General features: G+C 35.7%; 1 protein-coding gene across 4 annotated transcripts in view; it reads left to right on the top strand.

Annotated features, from left to right (window-relative positions):
* Positions 1 to 2,004: 2,004 nt before the first annotated feature.
* The window catches only part of DLC1 (DLC1 Rho GTPase activating protein), a 345,300-nt gene continuing 332,014 nt past the window's right edge, over positions 2,005 to 15,290 (top strand). For 2 of the 4 annotated variants that reach the window (XM_053659883.1, XM_053659881.1), the window contains exon 1: positions 2,600 to 2,898. The gene's annotated coding sequence lies outside the window, so the exon portion shown is untranslated. Of the gene's footprint in view, positions 2,050 to 2,599; positions 2,899 to 15,290 lie in introns of those variants that run through there. The other 2 variants (XM_037128754.2, XM_037128753.2) reach the window with 2 other exon arrangements.

Here is a 15,290-nt window from a genome sequence, read left to right as displayed (position 1 = left end):
TAAAAGTGATTAAAGATTTGAGAAGTAATCTTTCTAATAATAGAAAAAAGCATAAAGTCTTATTTTATTTAAAGAAGATAATATTAAGGAGAAAACTATAAAACAGAGTATCTAGTCATCTAAAAAGGCATTTATAAATGTATATGAATAGGGTTTTGTTGTTTCCTCAGTCCAATATAAACAGAAATATGGCTAAATTACCAGGGGGGGTGGAATTACAGTGCTCATGAGGAGAATCTAGCTAAGAAGAATTAGCAGAATACCAACATTTACTGAGCACCAACTATATACTAAGGGTAGGAATAGCAGCAGAGATAGAGAGATAGAGATTAAAGATAGAAATATCTGAGTTATTTTAGGAGAGAACTTACATCAGTTCTTATTCCACTCCAATGCAGCATTTCCTAAGGGAACTAAATACAAATTTATAAGTATTTGCAGATACAAAGTTACTCCTGCTTTCCAATCTGTGAGTTATGTGAAGTTGTCCTTATGTTTAAAGAGGAATCTAAAGGAGAGTGTAGGAAGTCTTCCCAATTTCACATGCAGGCAGGAAGGGGGAAGCACAAATTGACCGTTATAAAATCTGGGTTCTAGTGTGTACTTGTCTATTTTCTACCATTTGCTTGTGGGAAATTTACTTTCTCGTACTTTATGTGTAAAATAAAGGTAAGAATACATGCAAAGAATACTGGAAAGATTTCATGGGTGTAGTTTCCATGAAAATATTTTGAGTACAAATATAAATAGTTCTTCAAAGAACTTATGAAAGTACAGGCTTCCTTCTTGCCATACAATTGAAGGTTAAAGTAAAGGAATTTAAATGCATATTCTTAATGAGTCATATTCTGATATAAACTTTTAAAAATTGTTCTTGCTTATATATGTTTATTTGATTGCTTCTCATCTTCAAACTCCTACACAATTTAAGTCATTACCATTTAACATTTCTTAGCAGGCCATGCTCTATATTAATTTTGAGAGATTTTAGTTTTCCAATAAAAAAGAAAGAGTAGCTATGACATTAGGCTTCTGTGAGTTATCACCTACCCAATATTCTCAGGGAGTACTAAAAAGATATCTATTGTGACATCCAGGTATCTGTCAGCCTGTATAAAACTCAGAGCCAGCTGAGAATAGACATGAATAATGAAAACTCCTTACAATTTCAGAGGCATACAATATGGATCTTAGGCCTGATAGGTTTACTATTTCTTATACCTCTTTCTAGGGTATTCATGTATCATATTGAAAGGGAAATTGCTCTTGATCTTCCCATCACTGGAAATCTCTAGAAATTTGTAAGCTGCACCTAGACTGAATAATCAGATTGATCTGGTAACTAATCACTGAAAAAAAAAAGAAATGCTTAAGTCATAAATACCAAGAGAATCCATTGATTGTAAACAAAATGGAAGGGAGGCATTACTGAGCAATTTCAACTGAGTAAGATAATTAAACTCAGAGATGCTGTTTCCTGTTTCTCTGGAATAAACAAGGCCACTGCACTGGCCTCTCCCAAGGCCACATCTTTATTCTTTTCTTCCACTTTCCCTGAGGAGAATTCAGGGTCATGAAAGAATGAGAATTGGTGTAACTTTCCTCAAACGTTGTGAGCTTCCTCTGTGTTTTTATGTGTGTTATCTTATTAGAAGACAAGGTAACATCTATTATTAATTGATGCACTAATTAAAGCCATACTTGTAATTTCCATGAGCTTATTCCCTGAATTCTCCGAGTTCGCTGTCTGGTTTTAATCAAAACCAAATGGTAGTCCAAGTTCCCAGCCTGGAGCAGCTAGGAGGAAGTCATTCAGTGGAGGCACAAGAAAGCAGAAAAGATAAACAGATGATAGTTCACAAAATTTGTGTCGGACGCAGGATGCAGATACTGGGAGCCGCTGGAGAGATGTGACTCAGGGACCCTGTCATGCTGGAGGGAAGCAGTCGCAAGTGGTTAATGTCAACAAGACTGTAATAGGATCAAGATGGAGTCTGTTTTCTGCTTTTCCAGCACTGGATTTCTGTAACTGGAAGATTCTGACTAGAGGTAATGCTGCTGAGCCAGGGCACAAACTTCTTTAATTCTGGGAAGGATTCTTGGGATCGGAGAGATCTTGAAGAAAACATTCTAATTCCTGGATTTGGGGGATTTTACTTCCAGATTACCTCAGGCATCGTATAGGAGGCTGCAGCATTTTAAGTTGTCAGCGGTGGAAAAAAAAAGATTTCAAATTTAGAAGAATTACGGTATTAGAACTAAATTGGTCTTGCTGCCTTAAAAGATCTTTTGAAAGGAGAACTGCAGTGGTTTTTTGGTTAAGTTGTGTCCATACATTTAGTAGTGTGGAAAAGTCGTACAGGAGGGAGAGAGCTATGTTTTCTTTTCCTTTTTTCTCTTAAGCAATGTGGGATAGAGAAAGCTCTAGGACTTTATGACTCTCCAGCTAATCACCTCAAGAGCTTTGACAAACTCACTTCAGTTCTGTGTAAAATCAGAGCTCCTACAACGCCCAGGCGGGCTCCACTCCCCCCCACCCTCCCGCCCCTCCGCTTCATGCAGTCTTTCTCCCTTGCACACTCCTCGGAGGCAGGAAATGCTTCCCAGGCAATCTGGGCCTGCTGGTGGAGGGCCCTTTCGCAAAACATCAGTCTGAATTTAGTAGACAGAAGTCACTAGGAACGCCTTGACAGACTCCTGCTGCAGCCAAAGCTCCCTCCAGCTGCGGAGGGTGTTTTTGTTAGAATCCCTCACTGCGTAAAACTGCTTAGAATAGAGCCATGATCTCAACCACGAAATGTGAACTCATATTTTGGAGAAACTAACGGGGACGACTGCTCTCCTAACCTGAGAGTTGAACAGTGTCATGCCTTGGTGTTCGGGCTGCTCCTTGTCTAGGTAAGAGGCTGTGGGCTCTCTATCTTTATCCTCGGAGGTTATCTGTGAAGAGGCAGAAAGACTGGGATAAACGTTAGCATCTTGCAGCGAGTGGTGATTTCCTAGGATTTAGAGCTAAGCCATGAAATCAGAAGTGGAAAATGTTTAATGAGTAGAAAACTGTGAGTCAAACTGTTTTAGCAAAATGTCAATTCTAAAATAGGCTCCGTAGAGACTTGATTCCTTTATAAACTAAGATTTTCTATTAATTCCCTTTATTATTCTTAACTTATGTATGAACAGAGCTGTATGTCCAAGTTTCCTATTATATGGCATAATATGAGACAAACATATATCTTCGCATGTAACCGTGAGGTGTAAGTGGATCCCTTTTATCTCCCTTCTTTTGCTAACACAGAGAGTAAATAGCACCAGAGCAACTGTTCTTAATAATGAATCTCTAAAGAATATTTTATGTCTCATTTAAAATCTGAAGGTTGGATTCCTCAGTCTTTCCCCAAACCAGTTTTACCTATAGGTCAAACACTTAATGTACAGCTTAAGTAGTTGGTTAATAATAAAAAGTAAATACATAAATTTTCACCTCTCCTAAGTAGTATTTAATCTGATTTTCAAAAATTTAAATATCAGAATTAGATTTAATTTCTATTATATTAACTTTCTTGAATTCACTATTTAGGCCATATTTTTGTGAATATTTTTGAAGAGATTGAAGTAAATCTCAATGACAACATCATTCATTTTCATTATTTTAAGGCAGCTGGAAATCACTACAATTATATGAAATACTGATCATGTGTTTATAATTTGTATAATCATAAGATTACACTTCCACTAGGGCTATAGTCTCTTTAAAGTATCTTATTTTGTCTTTCTATTTTCTTTTTTTCTTTAAAGTTTCTTAAGTGCTTAAGTGTGCAGTATGAGGGAATATTTTTAGTAATGATTAAAATGATATTGACTTTTAATGCATAACATACTGTTACATTTATATTTCTGATATTTAGAAAGAGACTAATTATTTTATTAAAATAATATGCAATGGTATGTAAAGTGAACGAACATGCATGTATATTTCCAAACTTATTAGATAAACACAAAATATACTCAATGAGAAATGAGCGCTACTTGACAGTCGAATGACAATAAATTGTGTTTTAATTATAAACTTCCACATATTGCAAGGTGACCATTGGCAGTATTAGCTACTTATTCTTAAATTCTATGCTGGAATAACTTATACTGATAAATTTTAACTACTCTCTGAGAATTTAAGTCATGTTAAGACTTTTAAACAAAGTCCCTGAGTAGAAGTTTAAGGAAGGAAGTAACATAAGGCAATCACTCTAACACTGTGATGAGGTTGCCACAGGAGCTAAGGAATGACATTCAGAAATGACCTGTTCAAGGTCACACCACTGGCTGATAGAAGAGATGGCAATGGAACCACAGTGCCTTGTTTTATAGTTTAGATATTTTTATTCTACATCATCATGCTCTCAAATATAACTATGTAGAATAAAGGATTCACATGTCCAGTAGAAGTCTACTTGTAGACAGAAAATTGGAGTGCTTCTTAAATAAAAAGGCTGCCACCACTATTACGGTGTGGAAAAATTATGGTTTTACAAAAGTCAAATTTACTCAGCAGTAAAATTTCCTCAAATGCAAGTTTTCTTAAAAAGATGTAATAGGCCTTCAACAAACATTTTAATGGAGTAACTTGTTTGTGACTACTTTGTCACATTTTGTGACTATGCCAAGAAAATCAATCCATATGCTAATAATCATAGTAATTTTAAATGCATGTTACTTAAAAACATAGGGCCAGAAAAGAGCTTGTCTGGTTCATATCCTTGTATTCAAATGGTATCATAATGAGCTTACCCAACCAATGAAGTTCAAAGGAGCTATTAACAGCCCATTGAAACTGGTTTAGTGTACGCAGACTTTCTTTCCTTTATCTACTTAAATTTCTATTGCTGGAGTCTATTTAAAGTTCCATGGGGTTTTCCTCCATGAGACTATAAAAAGCTTAAGTGGACATATGAAGACATAAGTGTACATTTCTAGGTTCAATAAAGCCCACTTCCTGTCATGTTCCTTTCTATAGCTTATGTTCAATTCTCTCATTGACTATGTCTACTCTGAGCCTTCTGCAAGGTCCTTCGGTTGTAAAATGCAGAATTTGTTACAACATATAAATAAACGTCTGATCAGCACAGTGTAAAATGGGAGAGTTGGCTGCTTTCTCTGCACCGTACCTCACACATGATAATGTATGTTACACACATGCTGACACAGCGCTTTCCAAGGTAACAGCCTTTCTCAAAAAACTATCGTATGTCACTTCTGTTACATGCCATTTCTTTAGAGCAAATGTGTGTAGCGAAGCTTTTTATCCCCATTTTTATGAAACAGATTGAACGTCATTACCACTTCAAAGTTACACTGTTCAACACCTCTGGTGTTACCACGCTCCACATCATTGGAATGAAGAATAAAGGCAGTTAAGAAATAGCTTGTGTAACTGACTGCATAATTCCTAGAGGGCTGAGTAAACCAGAGCACATCGTTCCAATTTTTTCTTAAGGGCATTATAATAAAAAAGGAGGATTTTTAGGCATGGTGGAATCTTACAAAGGATTGGGTCTTATAGGCTTAAAATAAGTCTAAATTGGGACAGTTACAATTTACATTTTGTTTTAACCTTTTTTTTTCTTAGAGAATGAGTAAATTGGTGTGATTAGTCAGTATTATCTTACAGTGAGGATCTTTCTGGAGAAATAATTACAGTGCAGCGAAGTTCCAAATGAGAGATGACCTAGATCTGGATTAGAGAATTTTATTATCAAAATAGGAAAATGTCCAGAATGTATGACATGAGAGTTTAAAGAGGATGAGGGAAAAGTGGAAAATACTCCAGATTTGAAGGAAGCGGCATGAGTATTGTGCCTTCTGCCCCCACGTTAATGATAAGCCCCTTATGGGCACAGCTTGAGGTTTATGGAGAAGCCCAACTCCAGACTGAATTTGGTGTAGGTATAGAAATACAACCTTTAGCCCTGGCTGGTGTAGCTCAGTGGATTGGGTGCTGGCCTGTGAACCAAAGGGTCTCCAGTTCGATTTCCAGTCAGGGCACATGCCTGAATTGCAGGCCAGGTCCCCAGTGTGGGGGATGCAAAAGGCAACCACATATTAAGGTTTCTCTCCCTCTCTCTCCCTTCCCCTATGTTTAAAAATAAATAAGTAAATAATCTTTTTTAAAAAGAAACAAATACAACCTTTACTTGTATTCTATTTTGGCATTGAACTATTAGTCAGTTCAGTGAGAAATAGGTGGGCTAGGTTTTTAAGAAAGTTAAACAAAAAAGTTGAAGTGTGCTCCTTGAGACCTAGTTAAAAAAAGATTGTTGATTTTGAGTCAGTGGATTATAGAGCATACAATGAACTTAAAGAGATTATACAGGGACTCTGATGCACACACACAAAAAGCTGAAAGGCAATATAAACAGTGTGCACGTGAGTTTGTACATCAATTAAGATAGATGGGTAGAAGAAGTTATTGTAGCTAGTTGTACGGGTGGATTTTCCGCAATGTAAATGGAATGGTGTGCTGAAAAGCCCAATGGGAAGAGTAGTGAACTGGCTCTGATTTGCATCTTTGCCACTTGAGGCTCTACGGTTTGAAGCATGCCCCATCACTGCCTTGAACTTCTGCTTTTTATTAGTACAGTGGGGAAGATAATGAAAATATTTATATCCCCTGGGCATTTTAAGCATCAAGTGAGATTGTATATGTGCAAATTGTTTTGTATATAGTATAACAAATATTTTGTTTAAAAAAAGTGTAAGTCAATTAGTCAAGAAGGGAAGAATCATGCTGTTCCACATTTTGGTCGAAATCACTTATCTGTATTGAAATAGCGTGGGCGCATAAGGAACAGGTCCAGCTCATACTCAGCCATGGACTCTGTAGCTAAAATTAACCAAAAAGAGTAAAGGAGTCATTGTCATTGTCATCGTCAGTAGCAGCAGCATGTCACTTAGCATCTAGCGAGGTCTTTAATATGCCATAAATTAAGTGCTCTACATAAACTAGTACTCATTGTTGTTAGTTTAGCTGCATATTTTTATTTTCCCATCAACATTTTTATTATTCCCATTATAGAAGTGAGAAAACTAAGGAACGCAAACTTAGGTAACTAACCCAAATGAAGGGGGGAAATATTCTTTAACAGATATCTTTACAAAAAATGACAAGAACAATCCTTACCCACCAATACGTGTTTGACATTGAGCTAGTGATTTCGTAGTGCCAAAATTTCTCCCTGTAAAATTAGGGTAATGATAGTACCTACTCCATAAACTATTTATGAGTATTATTTTTAAAGAGACAGAGTAAATAAAACAGCAGATACAGCACCTGATCCATAGCAAGTATTTAGTAAATGGAAGCTTTTTTACTGTTACTATTTATTATGATCATTGAAAGTTTCCAATGCACCTACTATTACTTGGATATATAGAAGACCACTTGGTAATAAAAACAAGCTTAAGTGTATATAGGTAGATAACAGAATAAAATGCGAATTATAGGTATTAAACATAGGAGACAAAAGATGGTATCAGAGGCATTGACCCCTGGTAGAATCATACCGACCCAAGAGAAGTAGCTGAGTTCCTAGTGATTTTATATCCCTGATTTTAGTGAAAGGCATACTTATTGAATGACTGGGGTCTCAGCACCCTGTTATCGCCTAGCTATCTGAGCACCTGTGTGGATGTAGCCATATCTCTTATTTATATTTAGTGATTACTGTGTCTACTGTTCGAGTGTTCTTAGAAATGATAGCAAAGTTGAAAATAGAAAGTGACCACTTAAGCAAAGCCACATCTCACCATGCTGATGATAAAGCATTATAATCTGTGTCCCTTGTTGAATAGCAATATCATTTTATAACAAGGCAAAACCACATTTCAGTCATATTGATTTGCCATAAAAAAGGCAGCCAAATTCCTGATATCAAATTTAACTCTAAGCTGTTTCCTGTTGCATGAAAAATTTCATGTGAAACAAGTTCAGAGCATTTTTTTTGCAGTTGTAAGGGATTCTGTAGATAAAGAGATATCAAGGCAAAAAAAAACCCATATTATCAATTAATCACTAATGAATTTAATTGCAGAAATATCTAAGATACAATGTACTTCTAAATGCTCAAAGTGTTCTGTATAACAGAGAACACTATTATTGAGAATACTGTGTATTTTTTTAAAAAACAAAACATGAAAATCCAAAGACAACACAGATATCTGGATATGATTTCATACAGGATGCAATACTATTATCCGTGAGTGTGTTCATCCTGACATCTCCTGGAAACCAGTTATCCCCCAGGAAAGTCTTAGTGCTATCAGACTCTGTCATTAAATGTTCTGAAATCTCTTCAAGTTACCTGTGGGTTACTTAAGAAAACATTTAAGAGAATCTGCAAACCTGGAGGAACTGAGCTATAAAGTGGTGGCGAGTCAAACATTGCCAGCATCTGGGCTCCTCCCTGCAAGAAAATTAGAAACTACTAAGACTACATTAAATACCAGGAACCTAGAGGTAAAAATAGAAGGTACCATGGAAATAATACCTTGTAATTTTGTAACACCCTACTCTTTTCCGATGAGCTGTTTTCGAGTGGATTGACAGAGTTAATTTTCAAGTTTGCCTGGTTCCTTGAATATCTTTGACTCTGAAAGCTAAGAATGAGAAAAAGTTCTCCAATCTCAGGAAAACAGAAATAAACATAAAAATGGGAAAATATTAAAGAGAATATTTTTTCTGGGTACCCACTTCATCTTTCTTTTTAAGACCAAAAATGATGAAAGCTTGGATGTTTTCTTTGGGAAAAGGTGATACACCACTTATTCCACTGACTTAGTTCACCACAGGTGGTTTATTCTCTAATTCAGTAAAATTTTTAATGATTTCTAGAGAGCCCAAACACATAAAAGCCATTTCATGTATAATACTTTAAGCTTCATTAAGCAATTTACCAATGAAAAAATTTTAGCAGGAGTTTGTGATGTTTTTCCACATATAGTTAATGAGGCATAATGCGTGAATTCCAACATTTGGCAAGAAATGTAAATGTAGATGGATAATGATTTTGTGAAGGATTAAGACATAGCCCGCTAGTAGAGAAAGGAAACCTGCATGAAACTGCATGGAGATAAATTCTTACATCGTGTTATTAACGGCCTCTCTCTCCCATAGCCTAATTTTAGCCTTATCTAATGTGGATTAGGTGGCATGAAAGGAAAAACACTAGTTGTCTTTTACTAGGAGTTGACTACCGTGACTAGACTCATAGAAACACTTGTTTAAACATGTTGTTATTATCCCCTTTTGCTGTTTGGTCACACATTTACATAAAGGAATTTTTAAAAACACTGTCTGTTCTATACGTTCTTGCTGCTCTGAGGCATCTTGCATGTGTGATGGGAGTTTGGTAATGAAAAGCAATCCTCTTCATGTTGTTGAGTTAGGGGAAAGGGGAGGACCCCGAAGGTACACAACTTTGTTTGCTAAATAATTTGTTCTTTGACAGCTCCATCAAGAAAGTAAATATTATTTTGGCTTCCACAAATGCTCACTGTAATAAATATTTACTTTTGACATTAGTGAGCACAGATTTGAAGAAGTGTATTAAGCTGTGAGCATGTCTGTTTCTATGTTGTCAATTCTGTTCTAATTATCTAATTCAATTCAAAGTGTTTTGGGGACACTCACTATATGGAAATGTGACTTATTGAGAGTAGACTAAGATACTTCAAGATTTCAAATCACTATAGATGTTCCCAATCTCCCCATCTTCCCAACTGGACCCTTGTCATGAAGCCAGTGTAGAAGTGTTTTTCGTACTTTAGCTACATTCTTTATTCTTTTTTTCTAAATATATTTTATTGATTATGCCATTACAGTTGTTCTATTCCCCCCTTTATTCCCCTCCATCCTGTACACCCCCTCCTCCACCAATACCCCCTTTAGTTTATGACCACGAGTCTCAAGTTCTTTAGATTCTATATTTCCCATACTATTCTTGCCCTCCCCCTACCTATTTTCTGCCTACCGTCTATGCTACTTATTTTCTGTACCTTCTTTCCACTCCCCTGTTGCTAACCCTCCATGTGATCTTTATTTCTATGGTTCCTCTCCTGATCCAGCTGTCTGCTTAGTTTGCTTTTGTTTTAGGTGTGGTTGTTAATAACTGCGAGTTTGCTGTCCTTTCACTGTTCATGTTTCTTTAACTTCTTTTTCTTAGATAAGTCCCTTTAACATTTCATATAATAAGGGCTTGGTGATGATGAACTCCTTGAATTTGACCTTACCTGAGAAGCACTTTATCTGTCCTTCCATTCTAAATGAGAGCTTTGCTGGATAGAGCAATCTTGGATGTAGGTCCTTGTCTTTCATGACTTGAAATACTTCTTTCCAGCCCCTTCTTGCCTGTAAGGTCTCTTTTGAGAAGTCCACTGACAGTCTGATGGGAACTCCTTTGTAGCTTTATTCTTGCCATAGTGTATTTCAGAGAGTTTAACTTACTTTTAGTTAAAGGATTATTTCCCTTATACCTGCTTTTCCTTCCCAGAGTGACTGAGAATATGCTAAGTGTTAGATTACACATTTCTATACTTTGAAGTAGTAGTAGAAACACATGTCCTAGAAATTTCACGTGGAATAGGTAACCAAGAAGAAAGACACTGAGGGAAAACTGAAGTCACTCTGGCCATCTAAGGAAAAAGTAAAGAGTATATTTATAAAGAAAAATTGGTGGTACTATTACATCTATATTTCCCCTTATATTAACTATGCTGGATTTGTGTAAAGGTGTTTTAAAAATTACCCAAGGGTCAAAAATATATTTGTAATTATATAATCTGGGTTCTGAAAGGACAAAACAAGATACCCACTTTTGAAGGGATGAATCAAAGAGTTGCTATCTTTTCAGGAACTGTGATTGAAGTGTCCAGGAAAAGTTGGAAAATCACATAATAGAGAATTCCTCTTTTCATAGGTATTTATTGGGTTGGCCCAAAGTTTTGTGTTCTTCTCCCCATAAGATGGCTCTAGTAGCACTAAATTGTCTTTAACTTCATTCAAAATGGTCTTGTTAGATTGTATTATGACAGCTGTCATATTCACATACATTTAAAAAAACGTCAAAATTGGTGAATTTTTGTGCAGCCATTTAAATATTGAAGATGGAAGAAAATAAACAACACTTTTGGAGTATTATGCTTTATTGTTTCAAGAAAGGTAAAAACACAACTGAGATGAGAATAAAAAAGATGTGTGCAGTGTATGGAGAAGGTGCTGTGACTGATTGAATGTGTCAAATGTGGTTTGTGAAGTTTTGTGCTGGAGATTTCTCACTGGACAATGCTCCACAGTCAGGTAGACCAGGCGAAGTTGATAGCGGTCAAATTGAGAACAATCAACGCTGTACCATTCAGGAGATGGCTGACATACTCAAAATACCCAATTCAATAAAGTTAGTGGTGAAAATGAAACATGGGTCCTTTATTTTATGGAAAAAAACTAAATGGACCTTTTGGTCAACCCAATAGTGCTATTTATAGATTATTTCGTATGTTTTAAACTTCTATTGAGGTAACATTTTTAAAAGAGTATAGCTGAGAGAATTACCAAGAAACCTGCCCCGACTTTTAGGAGTTCCCAGAAGGGGTTGGGGAAAACAGGAAACCATAACAGAAACCGCCTAAGAATCTCATGGCAAACGGCACTGACGGTGGTGTTCAAAAATTAGGACTCAAACTGGCACCTTTACTTTGCTAAAAGTGTGAGGCATGTATGTGTGTAATTGTGAGGTGGCAGTGTGCTGACTGGGGCAGGAAAAAAGGGGTTAGTTAGGTCCTGCTGGATGTATTATAGAGGAACTGCAGGTACACGGGGGTGGGCAAAAGTAGGTTCACAGTTCATATGGACAAAGATGTAATAGAAGAATAAATCCTGTTTCACATACTCACAGCTGTAAATCTACTTTTGCTCACCTCTGTATTTAAGCATCAACTCAATCTTACAGTGACTTCTCTGGAACATATTAAAATTTAGAGTAACACTTAATACGCTTTCTGAGATTAATAGATAAGATACCTTTTTTCCTATCTTAAGCAAATAACACAGAATCACAGCACTTAAAAATTATTTTAACTATTTCTCCTGATACTTATTTCCTGACTTCTAAACAATGCAATTGTGTTATTTTTTTCCAATTTAAACATTATCCGTTAACATTAGCTCTCTGAAACTATTACTCTGCCTACCGCCTCTATCTCCTCACTGCATACAACGTTATGCTCTGAAAACAGTTGTCCCATAATTTTTATTAATTCAGTGTTTACTATTTGTATTATTTTGGTTGCTAAAAACCTTCACAGCTAAGCCAGGTAGTATACTATGATTGCATTTCCATTCTTCTAAAACTCTTTTTCCTGGAGTTAAACAATTTCCTTAGCTCTCTATGTAATTATTACTGATTCTTTCCCTTAAATTATATGTCTTTTATATAAAATTCCTCTCAATATGGTTACATACATCATATAATCTATTATTTTCCTGGGTTATTTTTTTCTCAGAGACATCTCTTGTGGAGCACATTAGAATTTATGTGAAATAATTTTCCACTAGGCCTACTACATAAATTTCACCCTGGAAATTGATTCCCTGGTCATTGTGTTGAATTCTTGGCCTCCATGTTTTTGTGTCCTTTCCAGATGTTTTTATTCTTTCATTTGGGTGGAACTATTTCTCCAGTAATTTCATGAGAAGAAGGAGAAAAGATTTAGGCTTTCCATATAATTTCAAGGCAGAAATAATTTCTTACCAAATTTTGAAGGTGTATTTTCCTGCCTTATTCCTAGTGTTGCAAAACCTAATACCATTCTAATTCCCAATATCTAATATATAATCTCTATATAATCTCTTTTTTCTCTCTCTGATTATATTCATGATCTTTCGTTCACCTCTAAATTTCTGAAATTACACAATAACAATTCTTGGCATGGTCTATTTTCATTCCTTGTATTATTGAATACTCTATGGATTTTTTTATTTGAAAACTTAGGTCATTAGTTCTGGGAAATATCTACTTTTTTCCTTTGAAAAATTTCTTCCATTGATTTTTTTCTGAAGTGCTCTATAGAAATGTGCTTCTGTTGCACGACCAATGCATTTCCAATTTGTTAAGTAATTCTCTAGAGCTTATTGTTGCCTCTGCTCTTTTTCCCAAAGAAGCGATTCTAGGATAGTAAAAATCTGAAGCCAGAAAGAAAGAATGACTTCCTATATAGAGTAAGAAATCTATCTCAACTCCCATTTTTACCCAAATGTGTTGCAGGCAGGACATTTTCCACAGAGGGCCTCACTCAGGGGTTTTCTCATCTGGAAGCCTATTAAACATTTGCACCATCTCCAACACTACTGGGATGAAGGAAAGCAGGGAGGGAGGGAGGGACTTTTCCAAAGACTTCACAGTCTTATAGGATGGACTGTAGTCAATTCAGATGATTCAGAAAATGAGGCCAATAGAAAGGAAGGAAGGAAGGATAGAGGGAGGGAGAATTGATGACCCCCTCCTTTGTATTAAATTTTCCATGGTATTTGTGGCTATGCAAGGATTCATTATTCTTGTTTACATGAATTTCTCACATAAATTTTAAGCTTCTTTAGGAAAGGTAGAATATATCATTTAGGTTGATATCCCCAATATTTAGCAGAGTGTCTGCAGCCCACTGGGCACTGAATAAACACCTGTTGAATGAATGATGATGACCGGCCTTGTCGGAAGTTCTACAGTGCTGCCAACTTGATTCCAGCGGCACATCCTCCATGTGTTCTCCCAGGCAATAGAATCAGCAGTGGCGGTTATCATCGGGCTCTCCTTCCTTAGGGACAATTGCCTGGCCAAAGTGGAAGGTATATGTTTATTTCAGCAGCAAGTTCAAAGGAGAGCATGATCATTTGCTCTCTGATAGATGTCAATGATTCTTAATAGAATTTGTTGTTGTTTTTAGCACGATTGTACTTAAGATGTATACGCTGTATGCCATAAAAATGCTTATTCTATGAAGTAAGTGTCACAGAATTAACCCAAACAGTACATTTGAAATCACTTTGTGTCTACACATCTTTTGTACAAATATCACAAAAAAGTAAATTTAGACATTTCACAAACATTTTTCAGAAATCTTATATAGTTTAAGGTACACACAGTCTCTTGTAATATTAACAGAGTGGTGTTTGAACACATACATTTAAGAAGTGAAAAATCCCCATGGAAACTCACTTCATGAAATCAACACCCTGGAATGACCTATATTTTTCCAGATCCTTCATCCAAATCCTCAGCAGCTGATCTCATTCTGAATGAAATTGCATAAAAAGGATTACCAAAAGAAAAGAAATAGAAATGTACATAATAAGTAGTCAGTAATTAGAAATATAATTTTAAATAAGACAGCCCAGCGAGATGGTTCATAGGGAGTCAGGACTTTTACAAGAGTTCACAATCTCACTTCCAGTCAATTCAGATGATTTAGAAAATGAGGCCAATATGCCGAGATGCAATTGGAAATAGTCCAGTGTTCCTTTCTAACATTCTGTTCAGCCTTTAACTCATGGAGGCAGATTTTAACTATAAATCTTTTAAATCAGAATTTAAATAGGAAGTGAAAATAAGAATGATTGTAGAGATATTTTTTTAAATATATATCAGACCACAAGATATTACGGAATGGGTACTCAAAATGTAGTAATGATGGTCATAATGATAATTAAGACATTAGTCTTAAAAGTAAAGACTCCGTACATTCACAGAAATAATTTGGAAATAACCAAAAAGCCTGGATTAGAAATTAGGACAAAATTAATATTGTGATGTAGATATCTAATTTATAATCTCTTTTTGTAACCAGATTGTCTCAGAACTAGTTGAACTGCCTTCCTTTGATGGTATAAAAATACTTACCTACTTGTCAAGGATGAGTAAAATAAGTTAATGATAAAAATAAAATAAAATAATGTCCACTTAAAAACTAATTAACATTATGGTTAGGTCTTAAAAGAAAAATCTAATGTAATCTGTTTCACAAGGGGCTAATAAAATTCTATGTCTCCTTAGTAAAAGAAATGAAACCAGAATTGGGTCTCAGTTTAAATGTAAATGTGGGCTAGAAATGACACAGTGATACCACTTGGCATTTCTTCAGTTATCCCTCTCTTTCTACACCAGATAAAAATAAAGACAAGAAAGCATCTAAAACAGAACCACCCTATTACATCCCAAATTTGACCATGAAAGTGAACATTTCCTGACCAT

Source organism: Artibeus jamaicensis, unplaced genomic scaffold (genome assembly GCF_021234435.1).
Source record: "Artibeus jamaicensis isolate MK-2021 breed Jamaican fruit bat unplaced genomic scaffold, CSHL_Jam_final scaffold_833, whole genome shotgun sequence".
In the NCBI taxonomy this organism is placed as follows: domain Eukaryota; kingdom Metazoa; phylum Chordata; class Mammalia; order Chiroptera; family Phyllostomidae; genus Artibeus; species Artibeus jamaicensis.
The sequence above is the reverse complement of the archived record's forward strand: the minus strand, read 5'-3'. Positions and strand labels throughout refer to the sequence as shown.